At 36.7% G+C, this 24,235-nt stretch overlaps 1 protein-coding gene across 1 annotated transcript in view; it reads left to right on the forward strand.

The window, feature by feature from the left end:
• Window positions 1-579: 579 nt before the first annotated feature.
• The window catches only part of TET2 (tet methylcytosine dioxygenase 2), a 134,496-nt gene continuing 110,840 nt past the window's right edge, over window positions 580-24,235 (forward strand). Inside the window, exon 1 of the mRNA XM_080797100.1 lies at window positions 580-905. The gene's annotated coding sequence lies outside the window, so the exon portion shown is untranslated. The remainder of the gene's footprint in view (window positions 906-24,235) is intronic.

A 24,235-nucleotide genomic window follows, 5' to 3' on the forward strand; every position in this document is an offset into this window, starting at 1 on the left:
AGGTGCTGGCCTTCGCGCGCGGACGTGGGTGCGCGCGTGGCTTGTGCGGAGATACCTGCAAGGAGGCGGGAGTACAGGCTAGTGCGAGGCGGCAGCGCGTAGGGGTGAGGGGCGCGCACATACCTCCAAGTGGGTGGTGGAGTGCTGCACTAACAAAAAGTTTAAAAGGTTAATCTAGGGTCTCCATCCTTGTGCCAGGCACCCACGCCACCTCCCCTCTGCGCGCCTGCCCCGTGCCTTCATCCGGCTGGCTACCCGTCCGAGGGGTTCCGGGGTGCCCCGAGTCTTGCTGCCGCGCCCGGGGGCTGGACCCTCCCCTGCGCTCGCCCCCGCCCCGCGCTCATCCCGGCGCACAGCTCCCCGGGCTCCACCGCACAGCGCAGGGCAGCCCCGGCCTCGACTGCGCACCCCATTGTACGGCCCCCAGGTGCCGCCGGCCTTTGTGCAGGAAGCCCCGGGCGGGGGGCTGATTCCCTGGGAGCCGGGGCTGAGGGCCCCAGGGCGGCGACGGAGGCCGGGGCGGAGGAGGAGGAGGAGGAGGCCAGTGGAGGAGGAGGCGAGCCGGGCGGAGGAGGAGGAGGAGGCCGGGCGGAGGAGGAGAGCCGGCAGCAGCAGCGGCTGCAGCGAGAGCTCGGGCGGCCGCCGCCGCCTCCTCGCGAGCGCCGCGCGCCCAGGCCCGGCTCGCATGCGAGTCACGTCCGCCCCCTCGGCGAGGCCGCCCCGAGACGCCGGCCCCGCCGAGTGATGAGAACAGACGTCAAACTGCCTTATGAATATTGATGCGGAGGCTAGGCTGCTTTCGTAGAGAAGCAGAAGGAAGCAAGATGGCTGCCCTTTAGGATTTGTTAGAAAGGAGACCCGACTGCAACTGCTGGATTGCTGCAAGGCTGAGGGACGAGAACGAGGTCAGAGCGCTTCTCTTATGCCGCGAAACTCTCCCTTTCCTCTCCCCCTTGCTTTCTCTCGGGCTTCCAGGGACTGGGGAGCAAACCCTGCAGTGTCACTCGCAAATACCAAGAGGGAAGAGGGAAGCTTCACAAATTACTGGAGCCTCTTCAACATGGCTGACAAATATAGTTTTAATTTCCCCCCCCTTTAAACCTGTAGTTCTGTGTTCCCTCCTCTCTCCTGCTAATGCTCCTCTCCTTACCCAGAAAACTTACCTTTATGACTCCGACCAGCCGGTTTCCCGGCCTTTTATCCTCAGGAAAGTGATTTTTCTTTGCTTTCCTTTCTCAAATAGTTCAGCTTTGGGGGTCACTACTTTTCCCTTGAAGCCTTCCCGACCCCCCTTCCTTCTTGTAAGTCAGACCAGTCTCTCGTTTAACCTAGCCCACCCCGGAAAGAACTCTGACGGAGTGTTTTCGACCCTTTTATCTGTTGTAGGGTCTGGGTCTGGGTTTGCGTTCGCGTCCGCCCCTTTCTAGCCCGGTGTCCGCTTTTGGGGGGGCGAACTAAGCGAATGTCACGGGGAGTAGAACTGTAGTACACTAAGTGGGGTTTGGGGGGTTTTTTGTTGTTGTTGGTTTTTTTTTTTTTTTTTTTCCTCCTAAGTCCGCGCGTTTTGCTAGTGGTGCTGAGTGAGAGAGAATAGTTTCTCTGGTCCCCCCAACAAGACCAGATCCCACTTTTCTCAAGGTACATCAGCTCTGCGATGGGCTGTGCCTTCCAGTCTGGGGAGTGGGTGTAAGAGAATTTGTGGGCAAATCTGTGCCCTGGCTTTGTGCTTCTCCCGAATCAGCTTCGTTTGGTTCCCCGGTAAGTGACAGGCAGACACAAAGGCAGGCGCAGGCCGGGGGGGAGGAGGCGGGCGGGCGGGAGGAGGGGGGCAGAGTTGAGAGTTGGAAGACTGCAAGGTCAGGGGCGCCGAAAGAAATGAAACCCAGTCCCAGCAAAGAAACGGAGAAGTAGGGAGCCAATTTGTAACAGTCCCATCCACATTTTTCTCTCGTCTTGGTTGCTCGCTTTTTGTCTTTTATTTATCTGCCTTTCTCTCCGTGTCTCTGTTTTCCCCCTTCTACACACACACACACACACACTCTCTCTCTCTCTCTCTCTTTTTCTCTCTCTCCCTCTCTCCCTCCCTCCCTCCCTCCCTCCCTCCCTCTCCAGTCTTACGAATCTTTTCGCTGGGGCTGCTTGTCTAGTGTTATTAAGCTAACAGAGTTTCTATGGAGAGTTTTCTACCTATGACACAATAAAGTATGGCCTGGATAGACTCCTGGGAAGGTCGAATATGAAATATAAGTGTTATTTACTGGCTGTTGCCTTCATGACAGACTTTTAATTGCATTGAGTGATTTTCCCTCCTCCTTCATCTAGTGTTTAGGAATTGAAAGAAGGGTTATTTTCCAGTTGTTTGCTTAAAGTTTACTGAAATATTTTTTAAATCTTCTTGTGTAGGGAATAAGTTACATCCACGAATTTAAAATCTAAAGTCTGATAATGTGCTTTCACATCTCCAATAAGGGATAATAATGGCAAATCCAAATAAAAAATATTCATGAACAAATGATCCAACATGAGAGGAAGATTGTTTCTTAGGGGAAGTTGGGATGTAAAGAGAAAAGATGTTGCTTTGCTTTGCTTTGCTTTGGTTTAAGACTGTGGGTATTGTTGCCTGGTTAATGAAATCATTATATTTGCATTTTAATGGAAAGTTGAAATGCTGGAGGAGAATTATATTCTTTTACATGTTTGTATGCATGTCTCATAATAAGTTTGAGGAAGAATATAAATTTCAACACAATGTTGGGGTTTTTTAATGTTATTAAGCAGAGAACTGTTAGGAAAGGACTAAAAAGTCAAACTTAAGTTTAGAAAGCATATATATGATTAAAAGGTGGGTGGAAGGAAGAGCACAGTAATGGACATTACTCTGTAAATCAGATTTCCAAAACCATTTGTCCTCAGTAGTTCACTTTGTAACTCTTTATATTTTGATCTCTGAAAAAGTAATTAAGTTTAATTGTTGATACTGATGGTTATTTCACATGAATACAAGGGAGTAGTATTACTGATCTGGGGTAGAAACAGCTCATTTGGTTAGTTCTTATTTGTCCTAAAATAATAAGGAAAATAAGAGTTTAGCATAAATGCTTACTATTCGTTGAGAAAACTATGATTAATTATTGTAGTAATTCGGAGTTAAAAATAAACAGTTCCTTTTGCTAACAGACTAATATGTAACTGCTTTTTTGGGACTTTTCAAATGTTGTGGTTTATGCTTTCTTCAAGTTATTAAACTAATAATAGATGTAGTATTTTCCATTCATTTTGGTAAGTAAGAATACCTATATTGGTTAATAACATTTATTGTGACCATGATAACTTGTTCTTTCCTATCAAATTTAGACTCTGTAATTTTGTGTATCCTATTTGTATGCTGAAAATAGCTGTTAGTTAATATTTTAGGGGCTTAAATGATTATAAGGAGGAGATGCACATTATTCACCAATTTCAACATAAGTACCACTTTCTCCTTTATTATAAAAGAAATTATTTGAATTAATATAGAATAGTTGACTATAACAGACACAATGTCCATTCTTCATTTATTATATGTCTTTTAGTATCACCAGGATGTTCTCAGAATTTCATGGGATAGAACAGTCTTGAGCAATTGGATTTTATGGAAGTGATAGTGACTAATACCAAGATAGATCTTCTTCTTAAACTGCAATATTATTTTGCTTGTTTTCTTATTGAACTAATAGTTAAAGAGAAGTTAACTTGGAATGAAGAGAGTTCCTTGTTTTGTTTAAATTCACAGATTTACTAACCATGGCTTTAATTATATCTAGCATTATGCTAGTCCATGCGAGGAGTCAAGGGCATTGGTATGATTTTGATGCAGTGACACATGAAGGTAGACATTGGCAGGCCAACATCACTTTCAGAACAAGTGAAATGCACCTGCCAAGGAGTTATTTATGAGAGACTTCCAAAGTCCTGTTTAGGCACTGAACTTGTATTAGGTAACAAAAACTAGAGTTAATGTTTTGGTTTCACTTGCTAAAGTTATAATTTCTCTATCAATTCCTCCAAGGCTCCACCCACACACAATGTTGTAAGCCAGTGTCACTACTGAAATGTATTTCCTTATTTGCTGATCTCAGTAAGAAACCTTTCTTATAATTCACAGACACACCTGGCAGAAACCTTCTTTTCCATTATGTCCCAGATCCAAGTTGGTAAATTCTTACGAATTCTTTGAAATTATCTTTAAATAAAATGTCATCAAAAGCTATGGGTGTTTGACATGTTAGAATATCTAATACTTAGATTAAACCTGCTTTTTTGTATTCTAATTCCTTCTTCAATAAGTTCAGTTGTTGTTGCTTAATAGAATTTAATAATCTTACCTAGCCATCTCAAATTACTGGCAGGAGCCTTCTTTGTTTTATGAACAAGCATATAGACAAGTTAAAACTTTGGAGCAGCTGTCAGTGTTGGTTCATCAAAATAACATTTTCCTCAACTATTATGCCACCATTGCACACTAGTTCTTAAGCGTAGTAATGGCACCAAAGCCAGTAGCAGGAAAATATTTTACAAGCCAACTTTACAATTGGAGCCTTAACTGTGGGAGAGTCGGTTTGCCAAGTAGAACTGGTGGTTATCTTGGAAATTGTGCTGAAGAACACAACCACAAATGATTTTGCCAAATATACAGTATTTACTTGGTCTAGATCTCTAGTTTCTATTTTGATGCGCTGCCAAAACTCAGGGAATAACTGTGACATTATTTAAGGAGGTTATATAGTACATCTGTATACCTCGGTGTATAGTACAAAATACATACGCATTGGTATACAGTGGGAAAGAAGAGTTCCACAAGAGGAGAGGGTAAAGTGAGAGCCCTTGAATCATTGTGACTGCAAGCCAAAAAGAGGCTTAAGTATCTGTTTCCAGCATTATTCTGATCCTAGATTGTACATCGCAGAAAATCCCTAACTTAAGAAAGATACATAATCTTTTCCCAATAAAATAGATTTTGGTTGTCCTTTCCAAAATAGTAAATTCTACCAGCTTTGATTTATGCTTTCTCCACTTGTCATGAAATGTGGTTAAATGTGCCAGGATTCAAGAAGTAGAAATAGATAGTAGGTAAATTTTCAATATTTTTTTGTAAAAACAAACTCAGTGATAATGTCAACCTACCTGAAGTTTTAAGAATTTGGAACTCAATATTTTATATTTACTCAGGGTTGTTACTCAGACTGGCTTGAAATCAAGCTCCAAATAATCTGAGATTTAAAATTAAGAGATGAATAAATTAGGATGAAGTGTTTCGGAGGACAGGTTAGGACATAAAATGAACTGGTTACTTCACTAAAAATACTATTTCTTTTAAATTGAATTTATGTCGCTTGGAAGAGAGGCACTGATTTCTGCCTCTATTTATTCCATAGTAGAACCTAGTGGTGTTCTACTCAGTCAATATGTAATGAAGGGAGTACCAGCTTCCAGTTATAAGATGAGTCATAAGTTCTGAAATGTAATGTGTAGCCCAGTGACTATCGTTAACAATACTGTGTTGTATATTTGAAAGTTGCCAAGAATATATCTTCAAAGTTCCCACCACACATACGCAAACTTTGTAAGTATGTGAAGTGATGGATATAACTGACTTACTGTGGTAGTCACTTCCCAGTATATACATATATCAAATCATTACATTGTACATGTTAAACTTACATAATGTTAAATGTCAGTTATGTCTCAAAAGCTGAGAAAAAATAATGAGTGACCTAGAACTGGAAAAAAATAATGTCATTAAATTAGAAAATGTATAATGTAGTCTCAGTGGAACTGGTGATGATGGTAGTAATGACAGTGGTTTTTCCTTACATGTAACTTCTACAAGCCATCCACTGTAAACGTACAGCTTAAGGATCTTTAGTAAATTTACACAGACATCACATATTTGTTATTGAAATTTCTTTTAAGATATTTATAGATTCAGATGCAGGTGTATGAAATAATAATAACTGGGCATGAACCTTTTGCCTGATTTCTTCCACTGGTAATTTTTGGCAAAATTATAATATCATAACCAGGATACTGACATGAATATAGTCTACCAGTCTTACTCGTCTTACCCAGTTTGACTTGTACATTTGTGTATTATATATTCAGGTCCATACCATTTTATTACCTTATCAGATATCTTTAAATCTTTTTTTCTGAAAGGAGTAAAGTTTAACTCCGTTCTCCTTCATCAGTCATATGATTGTACTGCCATTCCTTATCAAAATTTGCATCAGAATACAGGTTTTTGTTTACTTAAACGTGTTTTTGCATAAAATGACCTTTGCGTTCAAAATATTTTAAGTTGTTTTAAAGCTTACTACATTGTAACTTATGTCATTTAATTCTCTTCATGACTCTAGAGATAGGTATTATCCTCATCTCAGGTGAGCTAACTGAAGCAAAATGAGGCTGAATAACCAAATTCATACAGCCAGTACATGGCTTAGCTAAGATTTGAATTGGGCAGTCTGTCTCTAGATCCCAGCCCTTTAACCACTATGCTCTGCTACCTCATTACTATTAATAAAAAAGTAAAGCTGTAATGTAGAGAATGTAGGGAAAGTCCTAAGAGGAGACTTATGGTGCACGCAATTGTCTACATATAAAATGGTACCCAGATATTCATAGCAGTGTTATTCATAATTGTCCAAAAATTGGAACAACCCCAGTGTCTATCAACTCATAAATGTATGAACTATGGTATATCCATACAATGGAATATTATTCAGCAACAAAAAGGAATGAAGGACTGATCCTTGCTGCATCATGGATGAACTTGGAAAGAAGTAAATAACAAAAGGTCACATATGATAGTGTTTCATTTACATGAACTCCCCAGAATAGGCAAATCTAAAGAGGCAGAGAGTAGATTACTTATTTCTGGGGGCTGGTGGGGGATGAGGAGAGAAGAAGGGGGACAGAGTGTTAATAGATACGGGGTTTCTTTTGGAGCCTAAAAATATTCTGTAGTTAGCAATGTTTGCACAGCTCTAAAAAAGTACCCAATTGTATACTTTAAGAAGGTGATTTTTTTTTTTATTATATGTGAATTACATCCTAAATAAAGTTATAAAAAATGCATACAACTGACAAGGTATTTGGCATTCGGGAAGTAACTCATGTCTCATGCAAAGAAATATAGAGTGCTGTTTGAATTGAATTGTAAGGGGCTATGCATACCTTTCTAGAAACATGGCACCAGTGAGTTTTGTATGATATGTCCCTATGAAATCAGGATTTTTAGCTTTGGACACACAGGATGAATTACTTGGGGTTGGTTTTATTTTAATTTCTAACTTAATGTAATTCTAGATACCAGACATTCTTCTTGTTGAGCAATGCTTCTCTCCCTCTATTCTGATGAGAATGTTGAATTGGTGCCAATTGGATTCCATAGTTTGGAACTATGACTATAACAAGGGTGGGGGAAATTCAATGATCTGCAAGCATTCAGCTATAATAATGTATACATGTTATTGTACTCAATAAGGAAATGGCCTTGGCTTCGTTTAATTGCTGTAATCTTTATTTTTTCAAGGAAAAACTATAGAAGTGACCAAAAATTCCAGTTTTTAAGAATATGATTTTAGGACTTACCTGTAGGTTTGTTATGATATTCACATTAGGATCTTTATCCAGTCAAGCTGATGGAACGTTTGTTATAGAAAGCAGTGAAGTAGAATATAGGTCTGGTCCTCCGTATGGGAAAAATGCATAACTTCCTTGTTTTTACCCTCTCTTGTTTCTCTTAATACTTTGTGAACTACCTCAATTCAAAATAGGTTTTTATGGTAGTATCTCCATAATATTCAAAAGTTGTTCACTGGGTTCCAGTGTACTCTTCCATCTTTGCCTTTTATTTATTTTTTTAAGATTTTTACTTATTTATTTGACAGAGGGAGACACAGCAAGAGCGGGAACACAAGCAGGGAGAGTAGAAGAGGGAGAAGCAGGGAGCCTGATGCAGGGCTCACAGGGCTCGATTCCAGGACCCTGGGTTCATGACCTGAGGCCGAAGGCAGACGCTTAAGGACTGAGCCACCCAGGCAACCCCCCATCTTTGCTTTTTAAATATACTTCCAAAAATCTTAAATTTTCAAGTTAATTAAAAATATAAGAGATGAGATATTTTGTTTATATTTTTAGCCTTGCTTTTTGTAAATGATTTTTATGGAAGATGCCCTATATTCAGAAGTAAAACATAGGGCTGTGAATTTTTGCTGATGGACTGCTGTCTTCTGGGAACAGAATTGTCTATGGTCAGGCACAGACATAGCAGATCTCCCATTAAGGCATGCCATACACAGTATTGATAATTTTCATTTGCTACTTTTACAATTTTGAGATTTGTTTTGGTTTGTTCTATGAATGCTGCAAAGTAATGAGAATTTTAATTACTATTGTCATATCTCATTAGCCATCGCTAAAACCTGCCTTTTCAAGTTGCTTGTTTTTTTGATAGAGTATTAAACTAGTTTCTATGTCCAGATTATTCTGTAATGAAAACTATTCACCGAACTCTCAAGATGAGTTTTTATTATAGTATTTCTCCTCAAATTAGTATATTTTTTATCTTCCAATGTAAAAGAAGAAAGGCTTAAATAATGTTAGTGAAACCCAGAGGATAGAACGTAATCTGTCTCTGAGTTATTCCTCCTGTTTTTCTTCTCTGTCTACTTTAAGAAACAAGGGCAACCATTAAAAAATACCTTAATTATTAGTTGTGCCACTTCTAAAGTGCCAGAATCTGAAAATAATACAATGACACCACACCCAGATTCCATCCCGAACATACTGCCTTGTTCCCATTAATTTATTTTTTAATCTGTTTGTTCTTTCAGCACTTTATCCATTTTTTGTTTGAAGTCTCTTACTTTGAAGTTGCAGAATTTTCATATTTGCCATTGGCTATAAAGTTCTCTCAGCTCTTTTATAACCTCTCATGATTTTTGAATTAAAAGGATTACTTTTATACACCCTCTAATTAGTTTGGATGATTATTAGCTTTTTGTTTGTTTTACTGCATACATCATAACAGAACAAGAAATCACTTCTGCAAATAAAGTGTCTGGTCATTCATAAAATTAGAATAAGCATCTTAAAAAGTGAATCCATTTATTAAAACATTAATTCACTTACATTTATATTTTAAAGTACCAAAGAGAATTGGTGAAAGGAAGAATACCTTATATGAATACTTTTCAAACATGAAGGAAGAACAAATTTTCCAACATCAAAATAACCATGTAAATTGTTTGTTTCAGTAAAAAGAGAAGCAGGTACAATTTAGCAGGAAAGCATATATTTTAAACTTTGTACTCTAGATTTAATCTAGCTTTATTCCAAGATAGCCACCCAAATGGTGGTGGTTGTTTTTTTCTCCTATGAAGTTATAACATATTTAGCTGAAAGTAAGACAAAGTTGTACTTATTTTTGGAATGTCTACTACATCATAACTTGGAGAAAAACATACTTGCAGGAAGCAAAACTAGTAGACATTTTGCTAATGGCTTACCTTTTTAATACCTGTAATTTAATTGTGTTTCTACCAAAAATCAAAATTGGTAAGGACATTTGGTAATTAGCTTTGGGAACTAAATTTTCAACTTGAAAAATTAAGTTTCAATTTAAATTCGATTTGATTTAAAAATTAAATCAAATTGAAACTTGTTTGCTCTCAAATGTGATTCTTATTACAAGTTGGAAATTTTATAGACATTAACTAATTTTAATATATAATTTAAAAATCTTTACCAAGTGTGTAGGAGATATAGAATATAGCATTTTAAAATCCTTTAAAAAAATCTTGAGAATTCGTTGAAATCAAAGTATTTTTCAGATCACTAGTTTAATTTACTACTGACAGTTTTGCAGGGTTTGTTTGTTTATTTTTGCGTTCTATAATATGTCATGCTTTAAAGCTGAAGGTTATAGGAAACTTTCCATATTTAGGTATAAAAAACCTGATATTGACACTTTTCTTGAATATTGTAAGGGTTCAACCCCTTTAAGAAATGATTTAATTGTTTCATGTTCACAAACCCATTGTAAAAGATACAGTGAATGTAGATGAGGGTGAAAATTAAGGAGAGAGATAAAATACTAAATTGTGTTTCTCTTTACTCAAACATAGCCATTGGATACTTTTTGCTGATAGAGTCATGTTATAATTTTATTTGGTTGTAAACTGTCACTTTGCAAACCACTTGTCTACTTAGAGTACTCTGTCTAGTAGTTGTGTAACCCTACCTCTCAGAGTATTCAGTTCACACTGGAGTAAGTGAGCAAAGATAAAGGAGAAGTTTTGGGATAAGAGGAGGTAGAACGTGCATTCAGAATGCATTGTTGAGATTTCAAAATTTGCCCCAAACTTAATTAGAAAAGGCAGTTAATTGCTATCTGTCCTCTGGTTAGATGCTGCTTAAAGAAGAAAGGGAATGCAATGAGGATTGGTCATTTCCCCTGTTCTTCCTCCATTGATTTTTGTTGTTGTTGGAGGGGTGGTGGAGAGAGGATAAGGAAAGGAAAACATCAGGAAAATAAATCCCTCTTAGAGTCAGTTCCTTGATAGGCACACGCTCATTTTTAGGGCCAAAGAAAAGGGAGGTTTTCCTTCAGAGCTTGTTGACGCTTTCTCGCCTTCCGATTACACGTGGTCACATCAACATTTGACACGTGGGTACAGTGCGTGAGCCTGGCAGCACTATTTACAAACACCATCCTAGGATTCCAGAGACTCTTATGTAACAGCTGAGAGAGTGCGGGCTTTGTCTGTCTGTGGGCGGGAGGAATCAAACAGTTTAATTCATAGTCAGGGAGCCCTTGTCTGGCTCTGACAGGGTCATGAACCAAAGATCAAGGTGTCTAGGTCAGGATCCGCCCAATACACAGTTTTCCTACCACAGTCTCAAAGGCAGTGCTTTAATACTGGATTAATCTTTTTTTTTTTTCTTCCTTCAGCAAACAGAACCAGTGATGCCAAACTTTTTTGTGTGATTTTGGGAAATGTGGGCAGTTTGTACCTTGGTTCTACTTGTACTCTGCAGTGCCACTGAGAGTAAAGTGTGCTTGCCTGCCACTCAGTCTCATTAAGTAATGCTTTTTAAAAAAAAAAAGTGCAAGAGAATTTTTTTAAAAAGTGCTAGAGAATTCATAATCTGACTTGCCGGACTAGACACTCAAACTACAGAACACTCAAGAAAGTGATTAATTGATCGTCCTCCTTATTCCTTCCGGCACTGACCCCTCTCCTTTCTCTTCTCCCTCCGTGTTCAGTTCTTCTTCATCACACCTCCCTCAGCCCTCCTCCGCTTCTAACTCTACATCAAGACTTGGGTTATTTTAAAAGAAAAAAAAAAAAGGCTCTATACTTAGGGAATTGCTTTTCCTTTCCCAGATAACTTCTAAGAGTTTTCCGTTGATGTTTATCAATAAAAAGAAAGTCGAGTTTTTAAAAAAGTTAAAGCACACAAATTTAAAGTGTATCTGGCATATGTTTTCCAGTCCTTTTCATCGTAAGTTGTAAGCTGACTGGTTGGAATCTTTAAAATATGAGTGAACTTTGAGGGTTTTGGGTTTTGAGTTTTTTTTTTCTTTTGTATTGCATTTAAGGATCATTTTAGATGGATATCACTATTAGTTATCCAAAAATAGAAACCATGCATAACAAATAATTGAAATTAGATCATCAAAAAATGAACTCATAGTTAATATAAAAGTTGGTGTGTTTGAACTCTTCTTTCATAGAATGTTTTCTTTTGTAATTATACTATCTTTCTAAAAAAATAGCAAAATTAAAATCTTTGAAATGCAGTACAATAAACAAAAGGAATTTGTTTAACTTTTAAAAATAAGGGATCTTTTCTCCAAGAGAAAAACCAAGCATCAAAAAACTATTTTGTTTTAAGTATAGTTTGGTATAAGGGGCGCCTGGGTGGCTCAGTGGGTTAGAGCCTCTGCCTTCGGCTCAGGTCATGATCCCAGGGTCCTGGATCGAGCCCCACATCGGGCTCTCTGCTCAGCAGGAAGCCTGCTTCCTCCTCTCTCTCTCTTTGCCTGCCTCTCTGCCTACTTGTAATCTCTGTCTGTCAAATAAATAAATAAATAAATAAATAAATCTTTAAGTATAGTTTGGTATAAGAGAAGTTAAGATCTGAAATAATTTAGAGATTATCTGTCCAAATTTATTGTTTACATATGATACTTAGAAATTGAGTCTAGCTGTTTAACATCTGAATTTGTTCTCATTTGAAAGAAGTTGCCAAAAGAGTGACTCATTTAACCAACATAATGCAATCTAAGGATGGGCATTTTTCATCCCTGTTGCTGAGTAAAAAGCTCCTTCTGGACTTGAAAAGATATAATTTATTTAGTGTTTATCATTTAAAATATTTTGTACAGTTTTAATACATTGAATTGAGATACAGTGGAAGTAGACTATAGGCTTTAAAAAGATTCTTTTCATTTGCTTGTTTTATTTTTTTTTTTTTGCTTTTTTATTATTTTGGCCTGAAGATAATATATTCATCTTAATCACCCTTGGCCTAAATAGTGAAAGTTTGAGTGAAATTACTTCTCTGTATCGTTTTCTTTTTCTTTTTCTTTTTTTTTTTTTTAATATATATATTATTTATTTATTTATTTGACAGAGAGAGAGAGAGAGAGAGAGAGAGAGAGCGCGTGCACGAGTAGACAGAGTGGCAGGGAGAGGGAGAAGGAGGCTCTCCACTGAGCAGGGAGCTCGATGTGGGACTTGATCCCAGGACTCTGGGATCATGACCTGAGCCGAAGGCAGACGCTTAACCCACTGAGCCACCCAGGCACCCCATGAGTATCCTTTTTTTTTTTTGGAAGATTTTATTTATTTATTTGACAGACAGAGATCACAAGCAGGCAGAGAGAGGAGGAAGCAGGCTCCCTGCTGAGCAGAGAGCTGGATGCTGCTGGATCCCAGGACCCTGGGGTCATGACCTGAGCTGAAGGCAGAGGCTTTAACCCACTGAGTTACCCAGGCGCCCCTCCTTTTCTAAGAACAGTGCCAATTCAGAACATTCGTGGGCTTTCACAAGAATTATCTTCTCCTATATTAGAACAATAATATTTTCTTCTCTTAACTTCGTTGGACTCTATATGCGATTATAAGCTGGAAGTGCTCAGAATTTGATAAAGGCCATAAATTAATGCATTTCTGCTAAGAAAGGGATTTAAATATAACTTTCATTTGATTGTGCTTCAGTTTCACTTAAAGTGGCAAGCATGCAATAAAAATTGATTTATTCAATGGGTGGACTCCCTTCATAAAGAGAAACTTAGTGGCCATTGTCTTAGTATTATAAAATATCAGAATGGTAGACTGAATGTGAAAGATATATGCTAAAAAGCAGTATGAAATTTGAGTTTATCCCCTTTCAGTTACTGCTGTGTTTGTGTGTATCTGTTCACATATATTTTGAACTCAATATGAGTTAAGTCCTCTTGGTAGAAATGATTGATTAAACAAACCACAGTAAAAGTTTCTGTTTATGAATATAAAGTGAAAAAATAATTAGTGTCATGCATCTTTCCAGATATCATGAAGTTACACAAAATCCTCAAGGTCGTTTGTATCAACTGCTTTTAGATGGTCCTTTTATAAGATCGCTGAAGAATCAAATAAGAGCTCACCCAGAAACAGCTGGCTTGGTGATGTTAAGATTGGTGCCAGGTGTTCCCTCTTGCATAGGAGTTCCAGGCCATCCTGTTGCCTTCCCATGTGGTCAGGCACACATGGCTCTAATGTTTACACACACTGTTCCAGAATTCTGAACACCAGTGATGCAACAATGCGGGTAGAAGGAGTGGTCTGTATCTCATTAATTGTTTAGCGGCCCGGATCACAAATATTGATGCAGGAGAAGAAAGTACTGATTATAATAATGCTTGATTGGGACAGAGGGGGATGAGGTGATGGGGCATGGTAGATGCATAAAGGAGGCTTTCCCCCAACCCCCCACATTGTTATTTTAAACTGTTGTTACCACTCAAAAGGAGCTTTCTACTTTGAACTTAAAATAGTAACTTTTAACTGGGACCAGTGACTAAGGGCTTTAGTATCCAAGGACTGAAGGTGATGATGGTCTTCAGAGTGTCACTCTCTCTCGTAACCAGGCTGACTCAGCCTCTTTTAGAAGCTATTGTGGCAACTTAACCATCTCTAGTAATCTTACTGCATACGTGCATGGAAACGGTTGGAGTTAGAGCTGTCATTTTCTCATGTTTTAAAATTGTTCCTCAGGCATTATTTGTTTCATGTTTGAAAATATGCCATTCCTAGTACATATAGAAATGCTTTCCAAAATCACTGAATATGTTTGGGTAGAACTAATTTGCTTAACATTATATTCTGTTTAAGAGCCTGTATCTGCAAACACATGGGGGAAACCCCCTTCTTATCTGGTAGAATCACAATAAAGGAAAAGAAAAGATAGGTGATAACTTTGGAAAATATGTAATAACAAAGTGGTGGCATTCATTCAACTAAATACCATCAGCTATGTTTAACATGGAAATGTGCCTAAAATGGTGAGGGGAAAGCGTGTAAATATAAGGAGGCTATTAAGAGTTTTAATGAATAAATGCTCTATCACAAATGATAAACATTTTAAAGATCTGTTTCAGACTCTCTTACTTACAACAAATTGTCAAAGACTTTTTCATCCACCTTCCTTTGAACTTTTAACAGTTTTTTTCTGGACTGTGGGTTTAACTCTGTGTGCATGTATGTGTGCGTTTGAATATGTTTTTATATTTTAGATCTAGCTGTGTAAACTAGAATTGTTTCCAATTGCTTATACGATATTGCAGCCACTTTTACTTCAACATTTCAATAAATAATTCATCAGATTTGCAAAAATATAGTTCATTTTCAAACATAGAATCATAGATTATTGTCAACTGAAAAGGATTTTAGAGGCTCTCTAGCCTATCTGTTACATTTACAATTGAAAAAATGTCCTGTGGCCATAGGAAGGGGAAGACATTTACTTCAAATTATATAATAGGATATCTATCATTCTAATAATAGCCAATATTGACTAAGTTCTTACATTGTGTTAAGCACCATGCTGGACGCTTTACAGAGATTATCTTGTTTTAGTCTCATGTCACCTCTTTTGTTTGTTTGTTTATTTGTGGCATATATCCCCATTTCATTGAGGAAAAAATAGGTCATAGAGTTTTAAACCTCTTCATGTATTAGGAATTATATGTAACATCACTGCTGTTCTTTTAGAAATGTAATTTCTTCCTCCTTGGTGTTCTCACTGGTGTGACCTTCCTTTCCATCATTTCCTGATTATTCCTGCTTTTCACCATATTTTCCCCCCAAAGGACTCTACATTGCCTTTTTATTTCTAATGGGTCTCAATGAACTCTTAAACAGCTGGCTGCCATTAAATAGTCTGGTCTTTTGGGTCGGGAAGATCTGGTTTTGAATCCTAAGTTTCCTTCTTATAAACTGTGTGTGTTTTCATTCAACATAGTAATTTTAGCCTCTCTGAATCTGCTTTCCCATCTATGAAATAGTAATAGCTAATAATTCTTATCTCCCATGTTGCCAAGAGGGAATAAATGAATGAGTTAATATAATGAAACATTCAACCTATTACTTGGCAAAATTTCAGTGATTGAATAACTATTTGGTCATTCCTCAGGTGTTTGTTGAGCATCTGTGTATTAGGAAAGTAGGAGGCCACTGTCCTTGCCCGTGTAGAGTATATAGACTCATAGGAAAGAGTCAATACCATGATCTTTTAAAAAGCATAATGAGATGGAAATTGTAGGACTCACAGACTGGTCACGTGGGGAGTTTCCCAGGATGCATCCAGCCCTTTGCTCAAAGGTATGATTCTTTAATTGCCTGAATGGTCCTAGGCACAAGAGTTGGCATGACTTTCTCAACGTTGGGGGCCCACAGAAATTGCACAAGTCTAACAGCATGGTCTCTGAAGAGGCCCCTAGAAGGAAAGATTATTTCCGTCCCTTTTATTATTTCAATCAGGATACAAATTATGAGTCTGTAGTTTCTTCTGTTCACAATCATCTTTTATTATATCAGGTATATTGAAAGGATACAAACTTGTCCGTAGAAATATAAAATGGTAGCATGTATGATTTAAAAACTACTAAGGATTGTAGATGTTACTTATTCTAACTCTGTTTCATAGCCTGTTTTTAGGAACAAGAACAGATACTTTGGCACACCTTGCTCAAAGATAGATGATAGTCTTGTTGTGCTAATCCCAGGGACTTCCCATGAGAATGAAGATTCCGTACATGGTGGTGTCATGGGATTTGGGGCCCATGTGAAAGATGTTTTGGAGTGTCTCCCAATTACCTAACAGTTTAAAATATATCAGCTATTTATGTGTCAGCAACTGCCTCCTTTCATCATGATAGAAGTTTCCTTGAGAGCCAGGATCATAATTTGTATATTCATTGAATCCCCCGCAATAATTAGTATGTAGCCAAGTACATAGCAGGCCCTCAGTATACATATATGCCTGCAGGTAGACTGTGTGGGTTGGAAATACTCTTGATTACCCTCCCTGTCTGAACTATCATTTCTCGGAAATAAGGAACACAAAAACAGAGAGGTTTGACTGGTTAGTTTCTACAGTGACTTTTCAAAAAATACAGGTACATGATAACAACAAAAATAATTTAATATATTAGAAGTATGTCTTTATTATTTTTTCCTACAGTAATATACTGAATTTTCCAAATTACCAACATCAAACCATAGCTTCCTGACTCCCCACTATGCAGGATATAAATATTAGTATTTCTCATTTCATCTACTTTTCTCCCTTGCCTTCTGCCAATTTTTGTATTCTATACCTTCTCTGTTGCTAAGTTTATAATATTTGTATTCTGTTCTTTACCTATAGCTGTCTCTCCTGTGCTTTGTAGCTCAGTGCTAATTGAGAAAAAAAAAAAAACCCAGCATTTATAATGTTGTGATTATAATAAATAGATTCCAGTATAATACTGAGGGTATGGTTGAATATGTAGAGAAGGAAAAAAAAAATTATCCCATAGCATTAAAATTTGGTTTGTTCTGAAGATAATATTTTAAGCAACAAGATAAAATAGATTGCATTTTCTTAAATTCCTTTAACTCCTCAAAATTGTGCCATATATTAGTTTCTTTCACATTTGAACTTAACAATTTTCTGTGAGCCTTAAATTTTTCTTGAAAATTCTAATCTTATTTTGTGTCCTTGATAGAAGAATTATATGCCTTCATCACTCACAGTGATTTTTCTAATTTCTTAATTATATCACTTGGTGAATGAAATATACCTTCTTCTTCAAGTCATTTTTCCCTATGCTGTCTACTTCCTCTTTTCTGAATTAGTTTCTTTTCATCATTATCCTGGTTAGAGCTGCTGTATTATTTCACTCTCTTGTCTTGCTTGGTACTTGGTTCTTTTTTTACCCCCTTTCTCCTTGCATACATCCCCAAGAGTTTATTCTTGTTTTTGTTTTCCAGAAATGGTGGGTAGGAAGCAAACTGAGTTCTTGCATATCCAAAACACCTTTATTTTTCCTCAGAGTTAATTAATAATTTACTATATATATGCTCCTTGGTTCAAAGTAATCTCCCCTCAAAACTTGGGAGACTTTTATCCAGTGTTGCTCATGAGACATCTGATAAAAGTTTGATTCCATCTTTTTTAGATAACTTTTTTCTTATTTAAATGATAATTAGGATCTTTATCTTGTCAGTTCTGAAATTCCACCTAGAAAATTAAAAGCTCACAGTAAAATCGAAGTCCAGACCTAGGCATAGCTCTTTTAATATCCATCCTTCTCAGCCCTAAATGATTCTGTATAATCTAGGAAAAAAAAAAGTCTTCTTTCCACTTTAGGAATTTTTCTTCTATTATACCTGTGATGATTTCTTCCCCTATATTTTTTCTTCTCTCTTTATGGAACTCATGCTAACTGACCTCCTCAATTTATTTTTCTTGTGTATTAAACTCCCTCTCATATGTTCCATCTGTTTTCTCTATATATTTTCCCAATCCACTTGATCTTTTTTAAATGTTAAAAATTAAATTTTAATTTCCCCAAATTCTTATATCATCTGATTGACTCTTCTTAAGGAAGCCTTTCTTTGCACTCAAATCCTAAGGGAATGAATGAAATTTTGTAAAAAAAAAAAAAAATAGAGCAACAGAGAAAGAAATGTTTATAACTACATTACCATATATATATGTTAGCAACTGAACTTTTTTTTTTTTTTAAGATTTTATTTATTTGAGAGAGAGAGAGAAGAGAGAGAGGGAGCATGAAAGGGGGAAGGTCAGAGGGGAAAGCAGACGCCCTGCTGAGCAGGGAGCCCAATTTGGGCTCAGTTTCTGGACTCCAGGATCATGACCTGAGCTGAAGGCAGTCGCTCAACCAACTGAGCCACCCAGGTGCCTGCAATTGAACTTCTGATGTTATTGTAATTGAGTAATATTTCAGTTATATTGTGTGTTTAAGAGGCTTCTGTGACTCCTTCTAAATATAAGCATGATTTGCAAAGTAACTTTAAGTTTTAAACAACTGATTTATAAATAGTCTTTGGAGCTCAAGCCTCCTGAAGATGAGCACTGCCTGTGTTCTTCTTTTGCTTCCTTTCGTTCAGTTCTGTGGCTACCAACTCCCTTCTAGGCCAGAAGAAATAGCACAGTTTCCAGTATCTCTCAGTATTTATTACCATGATGAGATAATATTCTGTTGGTCCTTAATTCTGGGTTCAAGTGAACTTGGTATTTATTTCATAGTGAAAAATAGTTATAGATAGATGATTCCTCATATGCAAGTTTTCCACTGGTTTTGAAGTACCTTCTTTATTCATTTTAGATATGGCTAAAATAATAGTATCTTGAGTGCATTTTTCTTGCTGCTATTATTGTAACTTATTATTAACAGTTCAAAATCCTGCAGAATTTGAGTTTGATTTGTAAGCTCCATGATGGGCATTCTACTTCTGTTTTGTTCAAAATGTTATCTCCAGTATCTAGCACAGTGCCTGAAACATTATAAGCTAAAATCAATATTTGTTGAACGTAGACCAATATTTCTAGAGCATTCTCATTCCAAAGATTTAGTAGAATAAGAAACCCATAATGAGTAATACCCTACTCAATGCTAGTGAAATGAGATACAAACAGGTAGGGTAGATCTTTCTTTACTTTTCTTCCAAATATAGAGAACTTTCTGAAATCAGAGAAGAATTGATACGAGTTTTAGTATGTTTCGTTGACATAATAATATATAACCAGGAAACAGAAACCAGTTCTTTAAAAAATGGCAGAAAGATGAGAAGAAACAGCAGAGGTCAAAAAAAAATTTTAAACAGTATAACTTACTGAGGCATCTGAAATCTTTAAATTCTACATTGGTGCAAGGTACAGATTTTGAGCTACAACTGCTTTTTGATAAAGGATGCTGGTTCATACTGCCAATGTTATATCTTCCCCTATATAGTAAAGAGTTCAGTGTGGTACCTGAGATGTTGAAAAAGGTAAGGCAACATTCATACTTGTGAACAGACCTGCAAAAATAGACTAGTCTCTTTCAGATTGCATTATTTGTGTTCACATGCTTGTCTTTACCTCTTTTTGGAAGTCTGTTTTCTAACCTTCTTCCAGGGCTTATCATCTCTTTCATATGTCCATTGCATGCATTTTTCAGAGGCCAAACGGAATTAATGAATACTTTGTATAGCAAAAAGGTGCTATTGACTTTAAATGAGGTCTTTGACTTTTCATGTGATACTGGGCAGGAAGTTTACTATTTCCTCATTTGTCAAATGAAGGACTTGGACAAAATAACATTTTCTGAAATTTCACTCACTTTAAAAGTCCACATATGAGATATATATTATATATGACAAGTTGAAGCATATTGCAGATGTTAAATAAATACTTGTTTTATTGCATTTTTAAGTAGTTGTTTTATTGCATTTTTAAGTGGCCACATTATTTCCTTTCAAGGAAGAAATAGTATTACATTCAAATGCCTGTATGTTTGTGAGAAACATTTTAAAACTATTGAGGTTGAATTCAGGGTTTCTTACAGATGGTCTTTGCCCTTTCAGCAATCTCTCTCATAGTGTGAGAATAATGGTGGAGTCAAGAGTGAAACTGTCCAATTAAAAAAAATTCTTTCAGCGAGGGGAAAAAGTATTCATCAGAGGTGTTCTAGTAGATGATATATTTTTGGTAATGAAACTGATAGGGGCAGGGAAAAAAAAGGAAACTGATGGGGTAATTAACAGTTTTTTTTAAGTTGGCTGTGTTACTACTATGTTGTTATGCAGTGATAATGCTTTTCTGACAGGGCAGAGAGCAAAGTTACTTTGGTCTTATTTCCATTAACCAAGCCTTAAATATTCCTTCAGAGAATAGATGTGAAAAAGTATTCTGCTTCTCAGACCTCTTAAGAATATAGATTTTGCTTTTGAGAGGAAGTTCACTCCTGCATGCCAAAATTAAGGATAAAAATTTTACCTATCTTTAATCCTTAAAGGAAAATGCACATAAAATTGCTATTTACTGTGTACAGTATAGGAGAGTGATAGTTCCTGGATTAATCTTTTTTTAAGAAATATTTTATTTGTTTAGTTGACAGATCACAAGTAGGCAGAGAGGTAGGCAGAGAGAGGGGGGAAGCAGGCTCCCTGCTGAACAGAGAGCCCGATGCGGGACTTGATCTCAGGACCCTGAGATCATGACCTGAGCCAAAGGCAGAGGCTTAACCCACTGAGCCACCCAGTTGCCCCCCTGGATTAATCTTTTAAGAAAAAAATCAAGTTTATTGAAAATTTTGAGATAATAATGAGTCATTTTAGTAAGTCATTTTAGTAAGTAAAGGAAATAATATCTAGTTTTGAAAATGACAGATTTGCTGTGAGAATGCAAAGTTGATGAGACTAGGAAATCCTAAGGAATTTGCTGATTTATTTTCTCTATTACTCAGTGAATACAAAAGTTCATTTATTCAGATATTAATTACATGACAAGTAAAACATCTTTGAAGTCAGTCTACTATCATTAAGAGAATTCCTCTTAACAAACCGGTATAAACAGGATTATAATTTAACAGAGACTAATGCTGGTTGTGAAAAATCTTGAAACTTCTTTAGGACTTCAGTTTAACAAAATATTGATTAGCAGTAGATGCACACATGAAAATATAAGATATTTTATTCATGCTTACAAAAATAGTGTCCAGTTGACCTTTGAACAACACAGGTTTGAATTGCTTTGGTCCACTTATACACAGATTTTTTTTCAATATAGTATGGTAATAGAAATGTATTTTCTCTTATGATTTTCTGATTAACAGTTATTTTTTTCTCTAAATTACATTATGGTAAGAATACAGTATATAATACATATACAAAGTATGTGTTGACTGCTTATGTTATTGGTAAGGCTTCTGGTCAATAGTAGGCTATTAATAGTTAAGTTTTGAGGAGTCAAAAGTTATACATGGATTTTTGACTGTGCAAAGGGTCAGTGCCCCAAACCACACATTGTTTCAGGCTCAACTCAGTATCATTTCTTAATAGTAGATAGCAATGACTTCAAAAGACCATAGATTTCTCTGTCAACATACAAATTGACAATATTATTACAACCATGAATTGAATATACTAATTCCATTTTCACCTAGAACTTCAATTTATTCTATCACTAGAGTACATACATGAATAAAAACTTACAAAAAAAAACCTTACAGATATCAAAGAAATAAAAGAATAAATATAGGTACATAACCACGGTAAGCCTACACTTTATTTGATAGGCCTTAAAAGACAGTTTACCACTGCTTTTTTTCTAAAAAAAATTATTTGTACATTGTAAAAACCCTTTTTGAGAAGTGGCTTGCCACACACACAGAATTTATAGTCACTAGTATTTCCTAATACATATTTGAAAAAGAAGACTTGATATATTACTAGGATTACATATGGTTAAAAAGTTTTAAAAATTATATTTAAAAAACCTTAAGGTTTCCAGTTTCCTCTTTAACATGTAGGGAGCTTACCATCCCAACAAATAAAAAGCTGAACAAATTGAAACAAATCAACAACTTTTCTTAGCTCTGTCAGAGAGGTGAGGTCACAGGGCAAACCACTGCCCCCAAAAGTAGAGAGACTCGTGAATACAGAGAACCACAAACTACTGGAGCAGAAACCCACATAAGTAGAAACGTCCATAGGAACCAATGCCAGGGCAGAAAAATATGAATTGTAAAACACATTGCTGGAGGTTCAGTGTGGATAAATCATACAGTAAAAACCCAGGGGAACTCAGTGATAGGGAGCCCCCACACTTTCATGAGTTTTACCTTCAGGTGTCCTACCAGTCCCCTCAGTAAATATTAGAGGAAAGTCCCCTTGTACTTTAGTAGGTGCAGAGAGGAACCATTATGAAATATGCCAAAACATTCTGTTCTTCTTAACAAGGCCCGCTGTCAAAAGAAACTGTTTTATCAGAGCCTAAAATGCCGAGGGAAGGGAAATTCCCAACTTCAGTTCCTTCTAACCTTCTATGTGGGGGAAAGGAAATATGTACCTTCAAACCCCTCCAGCTATCCTTTCCTACTTAGGGAAGAAGCAGTTGGCACGAGAAGCACTGGTGTAGTGCAGGCTGACGGAAAGACCGAGGTGGAACCTAATCATATGACAATAGAATGCTTCCCATCTCTCCACACCTTACCACTGCATCACTAAAGGCCCCTTTGCTGCAGTTCCTTTTCCCCAGTACATCTTGTCCAGCTTAAAGCAAAAATTTACTAGGTATACTAAAGGCAAATCTGTTCAAAGAGACTGAACTAGTATCAGACCCAGAATTAAGTAAGGCAGGAATGTTGGAACTATCACACTGGGAATTTTTTTAAAAAGCTGTGATTAAGGTGTGAAGGGTTTTAATGAAAAAAGTAGACATGATGCAAGAATAGATGGCTGACGTAAGCAGAGAGATGGACATTTTAAGAAAGAAAAAGAAAGGCTAGAGATCAGAAATACTATGACAGAAGGACCTTGATGGACTAACTTGTAGACTGGATATGACTGAGGAAAGACTCTCTGATCTTGAGGATATGACTGGAAACTTCTAAAACTGAAAACAGGGAAAAAATAATATCCAAGAATTGTGGGATAATTACAAAAGATGTGATATAGACATGATGGAACTATCAGAAGGAGAAGAGAGAAAGGCATAGAAGCAATATTTAAAGCAGTAATGATTGAAAATTTTCGCAGGTTAACATCAAACACCAAACCACTGATCCAGGAAATTCAGGAAATACCAAGTAGGATGAATACCAAAAAACAGAAGCAAAACAAAAACTGCATGTAGGCATACCATATTCCATCTTCTGAAATCGAAGATAAATGCTTGAAATAAGCTAGAAGAAAACAACACCTTACCTACAGAGGAAAAAGATAAGGATTACATTTGACCTCTGCTGGGACACCATTACAAGCAAGAAGAAAGTAGAGGGAGAAATTCAAAGTGTTGAGAGAACAAAACAAACAAATAAACAAACAAAAAAACCACCTTAGAATTCTATACCCTGTGAAATTTTCCTGCAAAAGTGAAGGAGAAATAAAGACTTTCTCAGACAAACAAAAATTGAGGGAATTTTTTGACAGTAACCTTCCTTACAAGAAATGTTTAAAAAAGCTCTTTGGGCAAAAATAGAATGACATAGATCGGAAACTAGGATCTACATAAAGAAAGGAAGAATGTTGGAGAATAAAAAACTGAAGGTAAAAGAAAATCTTTAATGTTTCTTCTTTTAATTTTAATAAAAATTAGTTTATTCAACATAATAACAATGTACTAAGTGTATAATGAAATAAATGACAGCAATGATACAGAGACAAGAGGAGAAATTAGGAATATTTTGTTATTATAAGGTACTCACACTACCCAAGAAGTAGTATAGTGTTATTTGAAAGTGAACTTGGATTAGTTGTAAATGTATATTGCAAACTCTAGGGCACCACTAAAGAAGATTTAAGAAGAAATATAACTACTATGCTAAGAAAGAAGAAAAAAAGGAAATATATAAAAAGCTCAATTAAAAATACGGAAGGAGAGGGCCGCCTGGGTGGCTTAGTGGGTTAAAGCCTCTGCCTTCCACTCAGGT

This window comes from Martes martes (assembly GCF_963455335.1).
Source record: "Martes martes genome assembly, chromosome: 2".
NCBI lineage: Eukaryota > Metazoa > Chordata > Mammalia > Carnivora > Mustelidae > Martes > Martes martes.